This window comes from Arachis duranensis, chromosome 10 (genome assembly GCF_000817695.3).
Source record: "Arachis duranensis cultivar V14167 chromosome 10, aradu.V14167.gnm2.J7QH, whole genome shotgun sequence".
Lineage (NCBI taxonomy): Eukaryota > Viridiplantae > Streptophyta > Magnoliopsida > Fabales > Fabaceae > Arachis > Arachis duranensis.
Genome location: NC_029781.3, coordinates 72,565,220 through 72,578,731, shown reverse-complemented (window position 1 = coordinate 72,578,731; position 13,512 = coordinate 72,565,220). Strand labels below are relative to the sequence as shown.

General features: G+C 34.3%; 1 non-coding gene across 1 annotated transcript; it reads left to right on the top strand.

The window, feature by feature from the left end:
• Nucleotides 1-12,925: 12,925 nt before the first annotated feature.
• On the top strand, nucleotides 12,926-13,033 carry LOC127743702 (small nucleolar RNA R71). Its single transcript, XR_008005086.1, has one exon. It is a non-coding gene; the product is annotated as a small nucleolar RNA R71 (small nucleolar RNA).
• Nucleotides 13,034-13,512: the final 479 nt, after the last annotated feature.

The window sequence follows — 13,512 nt, the reverse complement described above, 5'->3', positions numbered from 1 at the left end:
AAAATATTTTTAAACATTTTAATTTTAAACATTTTAATTATATTGATACCCTTCTAATTCTTATTCATTATCCAATGATTTTATTAGTGGCAAGTTGTTATCTTAATGGTAACCCATTTATATTGATAATAATAATAATAATTTTATTAGGATAAATATCGAATTCTATTCCTAATATAAAAATATAAAATTTAATTCCTTTTATTTTTATTTTACCACTATAAAAGACCATGTACGCTAGAAGAAAATATCATTTGTTTACCAATTACTCTTTCATTGGATAGCTTTTACAACAAGTCTCTTTCTTCTTATGAGGTGTTGTTGCAAGAAAGAAATTATTGTGGACACAAACCACCACACTCTCCAACTCCCGTGCTCATCATTCGGAGCTATATCTGATATGTTATCCATGAAGTATTTATAGACCATGATGTTATCATGTATGCATAAATAAAAAATATTTTGTATTTAAATTTAAGTCATTTACCTGTTTGTGGTATATTGTAGTGTGAAATTACTTTCAATTTGTGTTGTGTAATGATATTATGCTCTAATTTAAGCTTTTACTTTGGAACTGTATTATGATTTTATCTCATCATTTTTTCTTAGATATCAAGTTGATGTATTTTTATTTATTATTATTATTGAAACAGATGTGATATAAAATTTACCAAAAAAAAACTCTCACACTCAATTTCTTTTATTGTAGTCTTCTATTCTATTAAAAACTCTCACTCAATTTATTTTATTGTAGTCTTCTATCTGTTTTATTTCTTTTTATTTTCTTCTTATTCATTTTATTGTCTTTTTAAATGTTATATAATTTATTATTTATACCAATTAATTAATTATAATTAATTATATCAGTTAGTTTAATTCATTAATTTATAATATGCATAATAAAATTAATCATTTGTTACTTATACCGTTAATTCTTCTAAAATCTAAATTTGAATAACTATATTTTTACTTTTTGTTATGAACAAAACATTATTAATAATGAATAATAATTAACCACTCAAACTTTAAATCAAAGTGTTTGGATGAGTTTTATATTTATTAATATTAATTGTTGGTTATTTTTTTGTAAATAAATTGTATTATAATTTTATGTTAGTTCATAATTGATTAACGATTAATGTTCATGAAGTTATGTTACTCTAAATTTTATATTTTACAATATTTTTTTAAATGAATATTTTATTGAATACTAATTAAAGTCATCATTCCATTTGCTTTTACTAATCTATTATCTAACAATTATATAAAATTAAAATTGTATTAATTTACTTAATATACTAAAACTGGGTTTTCTCCCGCTAATGGAAGTGAGGTGTCGATTCCTTATGAATTCATTTTTCTTCCAAAATGAATGTACTATTTTCTCTTCTAAGTTTATTTTATAAAATTGTCTTTATTATAATTATACTATAATTAGCATTTAAGTAATAATACATAATTATATTAATTTAGAAAAATATCTTTATTTTTAGAAAGTACTATTCTCATGTAATAAAAATACTATTCTCTCTTCTAAAATTATTTTTAGAAAAATATCTTTATTATAATTATATTACAATTAGCATTTAATGAGTAATTCATGATTATACTAATTTAGAAAAATATCTTTATTTTTAGAAAGTACTATTCTCATGTAATGAAAGCACTATTCTTTCTTTTAAAATTATTTTTGGAAAAATATCTTTATTATAATGATATTACAATTAGCATTTAATGAATAATGCATGATTATACTAATTTAGAAAAAAATATTTATTATAATTATATAAAATAAGCTACTTAATATACTAAGATTGGATTTTCCTCCAACTAATGAAAGTAAGGTGTCAATTCATTTATTTTCTTTTCAAAATAAAAGCACTATTCTCTCTTATAAATTTATTTTAAAAATATCTTTATTAGAATTATATTACAATTAGCATTTAATGAATAATACATAGTTATACTAATTTAAAAAATATCTTAATTATAATTATATAAAAAATTAATCATAAATTTATAATTCTAATTGCTATAAATATGATACTAACGTTCATAGTGGTAAATTGATATTGCAATAATTAATTTCTATAATTATTTTTGTACTATTAAAGACTATATATAGTGTTTCTTTGTGGTTAGTGAGTCTAAATATAAGAATCAAAGCATTCTTTTTTTTTTCTAATATGTTATTCTTCTTTGATTGGGCAATTGCTTCTAAGGATCTTTGTAGGTCAAGTTCATGTCACATCCCCTCCACGTTTTCTATATTTGTCCGAAAATATTCGAAATGGAGTATATAATGAGATTGAATTTCCTCAATTTAGGTTCAGTTTTACAAATTTTGTGCCAACCTTAAAGATGCAATTCAAAGATTGGTACTATATTTAAATTTTCTTCTCTTAAAGTTTTTGTATTAAAAATAATTTTATAACATATTATAATTTTTTTCAAAAACTACCGACCTTCTCCTGCATTAATACAATGTCATTGCGGAGAATAAAAGTCAATTTAATTTGATAATTTTAACAAAAAGATAGTCTGAATTTGCACGGATTCTAAGTGTTTGATCTTATATTGTTATTTCGGTTGGTTGTTACGAGAATGCCTCTAATCTATACGGGGTCTGTCTATAATAAGCTCAACTCTTTTGAGCTTTTCTGATGTGCACAAATAAAAATTTATAATATGCCTCATATGGGGTTTAATAGTAATTATTATTTTTTACATTTACCACAAATTCCTTTCGTTTTTGCTTCTCTTCGTACGCACTCCATTCAACCTTAAGTCCATATTTTTCTCCATCCTCTACCACCGTGACTACATCTTTTTTCACTGCCGCCGCCGCCTGAAGCTATGCTCTATTCAACTGGAGCTATAATTCAGGTTTCCTCTCTCAACATTGTGCTTCGTTTCTAACTTGATTTTTCGATGTTATGAAAAGAAAAATAATATTTTTACTTGTCAATGTAGAGTTAATAGTGTGATTTGTGTTTGGAAGTTGATTTAGGGTTTGATCAATGAGTTCCTGGATTTGTCAATTGGATAGAAATTTTCAATTCAGAACTTAAAGCAATTAAAAAATGGTGGAAAGAATCTGTGATATTTTTCTGTATCTCCTCAGCCCAGTACCTCATTATCTTATTCATTCTCAGTATCTTTCTTCTCTCTTCGCGTCATTCGTCTTAAGCCTCAGAGTGGTGGCGTGGGTCTCAGCGAGGCAGCATCGTCGTCAGCGCTGTGGTGCTCTACTTCCAGAGTTTCAATGGAGCCTCAGACTTAGGTATATATGAATTTGCTTCATTGATTGATTTCATTTTTTTGTTCCTTTTATGTTCTTTCTGTATGAATCTGTTTCGTTGAATTCATACAATTATTTTTGTGTTATACTTATTTTTTTGTTTTGTATGAGTTTATTTCATTCATTTCATTCAATTATTTGTTTTGTTCTAATTATTTGGCTGTTTGAATTTTTTTTGGGTTCTATTTATGAGGGTTAAAAAATTTTGGTCTTTGTTTTTATGATTTTGATTTCAATTTCTGTATTTATATTTCTGTTCATGATGTTCTAGTTCAATTTCTATGTTTATGTCTCTTAAATCTCAGGGGCAAATGATGATGATGAGGCGGAGCAGAACCATCCATTGCATCAATCAAAGAAGAGTTTACATTCCTTTGTTTATGTTTCTTTAAAATTATGCTTGGTCCATTTGTGTTCTCTGCCTAAGTGCCTAACTGTTTCAAAAATTGTTTCTGCTTGTTTATTCAAGGTTCTTCGTATACTGAACGATGACATGGTCATGGACATGAGTTTGCAGATGCAGCACCATTACAGCAGTCCTCTGTTAGAAGAGCCACTTGAATCATTCAGTGGGAAGCTATCTCTTGACAAATACATGCCTGCATATTGTGATAGGGACAACAAAGCAAGAAGGACTTCATGTGAAGATGACATTTAAAAAGGGGTCGATACTTGATGATCAAAATTGAAAAATGCTTTTTACTAGTTATGCTAAATATGTTTATTTTCTCTCCTATTTTGTAGTTTTGCATTTTTCTAGCTATCTTTCCACAGTGAGATCTAATTTTGCATTTGTGTATAATAGCAGGGTGAAAGTAGGATCGGTAAAAAATATAGAAACTTTTGAAATTCTTCTGGGAAAATCATATACACACTATTGTGCCTAAAAGGGCCGCTTTCTGGTGGTGCCTAAAGGAGCACTCAGTAGCTACATCACACACTAAAGGCAAGAACAGAACCTTTTGGTTGCTAGAGTTTTTATTTTGGCATGTTGAACATACTTTGTGTGGCAAAAAAGATCGTTTATTGGTTGGTATAGCATAAGCCCATCACTAGTTGGAATCTTTCAGAAGGCTATAGAATAATTTGGATGCATGGCTATGAAGTTTGATTTTTTTTTTTAATCTTATGATGGTTTCTCTTTGGATGCAGGTAAGCACTGGATGTGAATGTCGAGAGAGCCGTGGATGTTCTTATGCACAAGAGATTGTTGTATTTGGCTCACGATCCTGTTAATAGGCCTGCAATTGAATTCATGCTTTAGTGGTGTTATTTAGTTTAGAGTAAGGCATTGCATATGAAACAGTTTGGCATATAGTCATTGTTTGACCATGCTGTCTTCTTTTATAAGATTTGATGCTGGTATAGTTTGGATGAAGTATGATGTATCATTGATATTTTCTTTTCCAAATTGCTTTTACGTAGTTTTTTATACATTAAGTTGTTACTGTTGAATGAATAATTTATTTTATACTTTTAGTTAATCATATTGCAAGTCTTCAACATTGCTTTATATTGAATCCTTTGTGGAGCCTAAATGATGAAAAATTGATGAAGAAACTTAACCATTCTTTTTATACTTACAATATACAGTTTTGTATGATTTTTGTGTGTTTTGATCTTACATCCTACACCATATCAAGAAAACTTTGATTAATATTTCACCTCCAATTCAGCCACCGAAGCTTTATGCCATGCTAAATCGCCATTCAAATCAAAAGCTTTTCGTGTACAATTTCATGACAAGAAAGTTTTATGTCTGTCAAAGATTCGTCTAAACCAAAGCTACTAACCACATGAAAACCTGAAGAATATAGCTCAAAAATTTGGAATATGTCATTAATATATATGCATGAAAGTAATAATTCTTCAGATATCAACCTTAAAGTTGCAAGAAATCCAATATGATTTTGACAAGGAAAAAGAGCAAGTTTCTTGGCCAAAGAAAAAAGTTATCCAAATTTATTGAATTCAGCTATACACATAACATCATAAACAACCAATTCAATATAATAAAAAATAAAAAATGGAACAAAAAGAATCATCTAGGTTCACTAATAACAAAACTGAACTCTTTAGCTCAAATAAAATGAAATTATTCAATAAATTAACAATTGAGACATTCTTTCATCCATTTTCTTAGTACATCAGAAGATAGTGATAACTATATTTCTTTTCAAGAATGACACAAGGATTATGTTCCCATTCACATATCATCATGTATGGCGGGTACATCACTCCCTCGATTTGATCAGATCCAAAAGTAGTTCGCCTGCTCATGTTAGCTCGCTGTAGCAACCGTACTAAGGCTTGAACCACTTCTGATATTGGTGGTTGGAATTCAGAATCTGGCTGTGCCAAAGGTTTATTAATAGAATAAAACAAAAATATGCTAAAAGGTTTTATGACTACCTGCTCCCAATCTCCATTGGTGAATGAAATTTCATTCTTGATTTTGATGCCTCTATTGTCATGGACTTAACTTAGACTCACCAAATTAGAAGTTTAATAGACCTAAACCACATAAAAGTAAAAACAAGCTAATAAGTCAAAATGAGAGAATACTGAACCAAGTTTAATACTCATGCATTTAGTTATTTTTCCTAGTTCTCTGAATAGTAAGAAGCATATGGGACATAATGGTCAGAGGAGATATATTTCAAGAGTAGTGGACTTTCAAATTTCCCTGGCAAGGCTCAAAGGAGTTGACCAGAATAGTTTTGCTGTCATATTTGACTGTTCAGATTTAACTATTGAAACAAGGCAGGTAGGTAACCATAGAAATTTACAATTTATTCTAACACAAAGGAGGAAAATCACAATAAAGTAATTAACGTCTTCCACAAACAATAGAATCATAATGAAAAAATCAACAAAATTGTAACCCATGAAGCCCCCTTTGATATCCACATAATCAGAAATTGAATGCAAGTACTATGTAAATTCTAATTTTAAACCTTCTTCTAGTAATATAGCATAAAATTTCCAATATTAAATCTTTGCACACAAAAAATTATCGTACAATTGGCAATTGTGATTTTGTTGAATTTGCTTTTCATATTATAGTAATTACAATCTTGAGTGTAATTCTACTGAGATCTAACAAGTGATTTCTCAAAAATTGACATTGAAAAAATTCTTACGAGATTCGAGAAGGAGCTCGATGGTGCACGAAATTGTGATCATCAACAATGGCGCCAAAGACTTGGAGCTTTCAAACATGAATCACACTTTGTCATAACTTCACACAACTAACCAGCAAGTGTACTGGGTTGTCCAAGTAATACCTTACGTGAGTAAGGGCCGATCCCACGGAGATTGTTGATATAAAGCAAGCTATGGTCATCTTGTAAATCTTAGTTAGGCAGATTCAAATGGTTATAATGGTTTTTGAATAGATAGATAAATAAAGCATAAAATAGAGATAGAGATACTTATGTAAATCATTGGTGGAAATTTCAGATAAGTGTATGGAGATGCTTTGTTCCTTCTGAATCTTTGCTTTCCTACTGCTTTCATCCAATCATTCTTACTCCTTTCTATGGCAAGCTGTATGTAGGGTGTCACCGTTGTCAATGGCTACTTCCCATCATCTCAATGAAAATGGTCCAAATGTTCTGTTACAGCATGGCTAATCATCTGTCGGTTCTCGATCATGTCGAAATAGAATCCAGTGATTATTTTGCGTCTGTCACTACGCCCAACACTCACGAGTTTGAAGCTCGTCACAGTCATCCTATCTCAGATCCTACTCGAAATACCACAAACAAGGTTTAGGCTTTTTGGATCTTAGGAATGGCCGCTAATAATTCTAGCTTATACCACGAAGACTCCGATTAAGGAATCCAAGAGATACGCGCTCAATCTAAGGTAAAACGGAAGTGGATGTCAGGAACGCGTTCATAGGTGAGAATGATGATGAGTGTCACAGATCATCACATTCATCATCTTGAAGGGCAGTGAATATCTTAGAATAAGATTAAGCTGAATTAAATAGAAGAACAATAGTAATTGCATTAATACTCGAGGAACAGCAGAGCTCCACACCTTAATCTATGGTGTGTAGAAACTCTACCGTTCAAAATACATAATTGATGGTCCAGCCATGGCCGAATGGCCAGCTCCCATGAAGGTCTAAAATTGCATACACTGATTAAAGATCCATCCAAAGACAAGATGACTAGTACAATAGTAAAAAGTTCTATTTATACTAAACTAGCTACTATGGTTTACAGAAATAAGTCTAAGTGTAGAAATCCACTTCTGGGACCCACTTTGGTGTGTGCTTGGGTTGATCTTGAGCTTTACACGTGCAGAGACTTCTCTTGGGGTTAACACCAAGTTGTAGCGTGTTTTTGGCGTTTAACTATGGTTTCTGACGTGTTTCTGGTGTTTTACTCTAGAATGCAGCATGGAGCTGGCGTTGAATGCCTGTTTGCATCATCTAAGCTCGAATAAAGTATGAACTATTATATATTTCTGGAAAGCCCTAGATGTCTACTTTTCAAAGCAATTGAGAGCGCGCCATTTGGAGTTTTGTAGCTCTAGAAAATCTATTTGGAGTATAGGAAGGTCAGAATCCAACAGCATCAGCAGTCCTTTTTCAGCTTGAATCAGATTTTTGCTCAGGTCCCTCAATTTTAGTCAGAAAATACCTAAAATCACAGAAAAAACAAAAACTCATAGTAAAGTCCAAAAATGTGAATTTTGCATAAAAACTAATAAAAACACCCCTAAAAGTAGCTAGATCCTACTAAAAACTACCTTAAAACAATACCAAAAAGCGTATAAATTATCCGCTCATCACAACACCAAACTAAAATTGTTGCTTGTCCCCAAGCAATTGAAAATCAAATAGGATAAAAAGAAGAGAATATACTATAAATATCAAAATATCAATGAATATTAGTTCTAATTAGATGAGTGGGACTTGTAGCTTTTTGCTTCTGAACAGTTTTGGCATATCACTTTATCCTTTGAAGTTTAGAATGATTGGCATCTATAGGAACTTAGAGTTCAGATAGTGTTATTAATTCTCCTAGTTAAATATGTTGATTCTTGAACACAGCTACTTTTATGAGTCTTGGCTGTGGCCCTAAGCACTTTGTTTTCCAGTATTACCACCGGATACATAAATGCCACAGACACATGACTGGGTGAATCTTTTCAAATTGTGACTCAGCTTTGCTAAAGTCCCCAGTTAGAGGTGTCTAGAGCTCTTAAGCACACTCTTTTTACTTTGGATCACAACTTTAACCACTCAGTCTCAAGCTTTTTACTTGGACCTTCATGCCACAAGCACATGGTTAGGGACAGCTTGATTTAGCCACTTATGCCTGTATTTTATTTCCTTGGGCCTTCCTATCCATTGATGCTCAAAGCCTTGGATCCTTTTTATCCTTGCCTTTTGGTTTTAAGGGCTATTGACTTTTTCTGCTTGCTTTTTCTTTTTCTTTTATATTTTTTCGCCCTTTTTTTTCGCAAGCTTCTTTTTTTTTCACTGCTTTTTCTTGCTTCAAGAATCAATTTCATAATTTTTCAGATCATCAATAATATTTCTCTTTTTCATCATTCTTTCAAGAGCCAACAATTTTAACATTCATAAACAACAAGATAAAAAATATGCACTATTCAAGCATTCATTCAGAAAACAAAAAGTATTGTCACCACATCAATATAATTAAACTAATCTCAAGGATGAATTCGAAACTCATGTACTTCTTGTTCTTTTGTATTAAAAACATTTTTCATTTAAGAAAGGTGAAGGATTCATGGAATTATTCATAGCCTTAAGACATAGTTACTAAATACTAATGATCATGTAGTAAAGATACAAACATAGACAAACATGAAGCTTAAAAACCGAAAAACAGAGAGATAAGAACAAGGAAGTTAAGGAATGAGTCCACCTTAGTGATGGTGGCACCTTTTTCTTGAAGGACCAATGGTGTTCTTGATTTCTTCTATTTCTCTTCCTTACCTTTGTTGCTCCTCCCTCATAGCTCTTTGATCTTCTCTAATCTCATGGAGTATGATGGAGTGCTCTTGGTGTTCCACCCTTAATTGGTTCATGTCATGACTCAATCCTTCTAGAGAAGTGTTGAGTTATTCCCAATAGTTGTTTGGAGGAAAATGCATCTTTTGAGGCATCTCAGGGATTTCTTGATGATGAGCTCCTCATGCGTCTCTTGAGATCTATGAATGGACTCTCTTGTTTGCTCCATCCTCTTCTTAGTAATGGGCTTGTCCTCTTCAATGAGGATATCTCCTTCTATGACAACTTCAGCTAAGTAGCATAGATGGCAAATGAGATGAGGAAAAGCTACCCTTGCCAAGGTGGAGGGCTTTTAGGCTACTTTGTAGAGTTCTAGAGAGATGACTTCATAAACTTCTACTTCTTCTCCAATCATGATGCTATGAATCATGATGGCCCGATCCACAGTTACTTCGGATCGGTTGCTAGTGAGGATGATGGAGCGTTGGATGAACTCCAACCATCCTCTACCCACAGGCTTAAGGTCCAGTCTTTTCAATTGAACCAGTTTGCCTTTTGAGTCTCTTTTCCATTGAGCTCCTTCCACACATATGTCCATGAGGACTTGGTCCAACCTTTGATCAAAGTTGACCCTTCTAGTGTAAGGGCGCGCGTCTTCTTGCATCATGGGCAAGTTGAATGCCAACTTTACATTTTCCGGATTAAAATCTAAGCATTTCCTCTGAACTATTGTAAGATAATTCTTTGGATTCGGGTTCATACTTTGATCATGGTTCCTAGTGATCCCTGCATTGGCATAGAATTCTTGAACCATTAATATTCCGACTTGTTGAATGGGGTTGGTAAGAACTTCCCAACCTCATCTTTGGATCTCTTGTCGGATCTCCAGATACTCATTTTTCTTAAGCATGAAAGGGACCTCAGGGATCACCTTCTTCTTGGTCACAACTTCATAGAAGTGGTCTTGATGGGCTTTTGAGATGAATCTCTCCTTCTCCCATGACTCGGAGGTGGAAGCTTTTGTCTTCCCTTTTCTCTTTCTAGAGGTTTCTCCAGCCTTAGGTGCCATAAATGGTTATGGAAAAACAAAAAAAGCTATGCTTTTACCACACCAAACTTAGAATGTTGCTCGTCCTCGAGCAAAAGAAGAAAGAATAGATAGAAGAAGAAGATATAGAGGAGAGGGAGAGATGTGTGGTTTTCGGCCAAGGGGGAGAAGAGAGGGTAATGTTGTGTGAAAATGAAGAAGTGTGGAGGGGTTTATATAGTGGAGAGAGAGGGGTTTATGGTTCGGTCATGTAGGGTGGGTTTGGGTGGGAAAGAGATTTTGAATTTGATGGTAGGTAGGGTTTATGGGGAAAAGAGGATGGATGTGAGTGGTGAAGAGGTCATGGGGAAGAGTGATTGAGGTGATTAGTGAATGATGTTTGGGGAAGAGTGTTATGAAAAGGTGTGAAAGAGAGGAAAAAGGTAGGTGGGGATCCTGTGGGATCCACAGATCCTGAGGTGTCAAGGATTAATCATCCCTGCACTATTTAGGCGAGTAAAATGCCATCTGTATGCAATCCTGGCGCTTAACGTCAGACTGATGCCTGTTTCTGGCGTTAAACGCCAACTCTATGCTTATTTCTGGCGTTAAACACCACTTTGCTGCTTGTTTCTGGCATTTAACGCCAGCTTTCCACAGGGTGCAATCCTGGTATTTAAACGCCAGACTGCTGCCTGTTTCTGACGTTCAATGCCAGCTTCATGCTCTGTTCTGGCGTTAAACGCCAGCCAGATGCTCCTTACTGGCGCCAGTAAGCTCTTCCTCCAGGGTGTGCTGTTTCTTCTGCTATTTTTGATTCTATTTTTAATTTTTTGCAATTGTTTTGTGACTCCACATGATCTTAAATCTAATAAAACATAAAAGAACAATAAAAATATAAATAATTAAAAATTGGGTTGCCTCCCAATAAGTGCTTCTTTAATGTCAATAGCTTGACAGTGAGCTCTCATGGAGCTTCACAGATGTTCAGAGCATGATGAGGGCCTCCCAACACCAAACTTAGAGTTTGAATGTGGGGGCTTTGTTTGACTCTGTATTGAGAAAAGCTTATCGTGCCTCTTTTCCATGGTTGCAGAGGAAGATCCTTGGGATTTAAACACAAGGTAGTCCCCATTCAATTGAAGGACTAGCTCTCCTCTGTCAACATCAATCACAGCTCTTGCTGTGGCTAGGAAGGGTCTTCCAAGGATGATGCATTCATCCTCATCCTTTCCAATGTCAAAGATTATGAAATCAGCAGGGATGTAAAGGCCTTTAACCTTCACTAACACGTCCTCTACCAATCCATAAGCTTGTTTTATTGACTTGTCTGCCATCTCTAATGAGATTCTTGCAACTTGTACCTCAAAGATCCCCAATTTCTCCATTACAGAGAGTGGCATAAGATTTATACCTGACCCCAGGTCACATAGAGCCTTCTCAAAGGTCATGGTGCCTATGGCACAGGGTATTAAGAATTTACCAGGATCTTATTTCTTTCGAGGTAAAGTTTGCTTTACCCATGTATTTAGTTCACTAATGAGCAAGGGAGATTCATCTTCCCAAGTCTCATTACCAAACAACTTGGCATTCAGCTTCATGATGGCTCCTAGATATTGAGCAACTTGCTCTTCAGTTACATCTTCATCCTCTTCAGAGGAAGAATAGTTCTCAAAGCTCATGAATGGCAGAACGAAGTTTAATGGAATCTCTATGGTCTCTATATAAGCCTCAGATTCTTTTAGGTCCTCAATAGGAAACTCCTTTATGTCTAGGGGACGTCCCATGAGGTCTTCCTCATTAGGATTCACGTCCTCCCCTTCCTCTTTGGATTTGGCCATCTTGATAATATCAATGGCCCTGCACTCTCTTTTTGGATTCTCTTCTGTATTGCTTGGGAGAGCACTAGGAGGAGTTTTAGTGATTTTCTTACTCAGCTAGCCCACTTGGCCTCCAAATTTCTAATGGAGGACCTTGTTTCACTCATGAAACTTAAAGTGGCCTTAGATAGATCAGAGACTGTGTTTGCTAAGCTAGAGGGACTCTGCTCAGAATTCTCTGTCTGTTGTTGAGAAGATGATAGAAAAGGCTTGCTATTGCTAAACCTGTTTCTTCCACCATTATTAAAGCCTTGTTGAGGGTTTTGTTGATCCTTCCATGAGAAATTTGGATGATTTCTCCATGAGGGATTATAGGTGTTTCCATAAGCTTCACCTATGTACTTCACCTCTGCCATTCCAGGGTTCTCAGGATTATAAGCTTCTTCTTCAAAAGATGCTTCTTTAGTACTGTTGGATGCATTTTGCCATCCATTCAGACTCTGAGAAAACATATTGACTTACTGAGTCAACATTTTGTTCTGAGCCAATATGGAATTCATAGCATCAATTTCAAGAACTCTCCTCTTCTGAGGCGTCCCATTACTCACAGGATTCCTCTCAGAGGTGTACATAAATTGGTTATTTGCAACCATGTCAATGAGTTCTTGAGCTTCTGCAAGCGTTTTCTTTAGGTGAATGGATCCACCTACAGAATGGTCCAATGACATCTTAGAAAGCTCAGATAGACCATCATAGAATATATCCAAAATGGTCCACTCTGAAAGCATGCGAGAAGGACACTTTTTGGTCAACTGCTTGTATCTTTCCTAAGCTTCATAGAGGGATTCACCATCTTTTTGCCTGAAGGTCTGAACATCCACTTTAAGCTTGCTCGGCTTTTGATGAGGAAAGAACTTGGCCAAGAAGGCCGTGACCAGCTTATCCCAAGAGTCCAGGCTATCTTTAGGTTGTGAGTCCAACCATGTTCTAGCTCTGTTTCTTACAGCAAAGGGGAAAAGCATGAGCCTGTAGACTTTGGAATCTACTCCATTAGTCTTAACAGTATCATAAATCTGCAAGAATTCAGTTAAAAACTGATAGGGATCTTCTGACGAAAGTCCATGGAACTTGCAGTTCTGTTGCATCAGAGCAACTAGTTGAGGCTTCAGCTCAAAATTGTTTGGTCCAATGGCAGGGATTGAGATGTTTCTTCCATAAAAATTGGAAGTAGGTGTAGTATAATCACCAAGCATCCTCATTGCGCCTCCACCATTGTTATTGGGTTCGGCCATGTCTCCTTCTTTTTTGAGATTCTCTGTAAGGTTTTCTCTGGATTGTTGTGCTTTAGCTTCTCTTAGCTTCTTCTTCA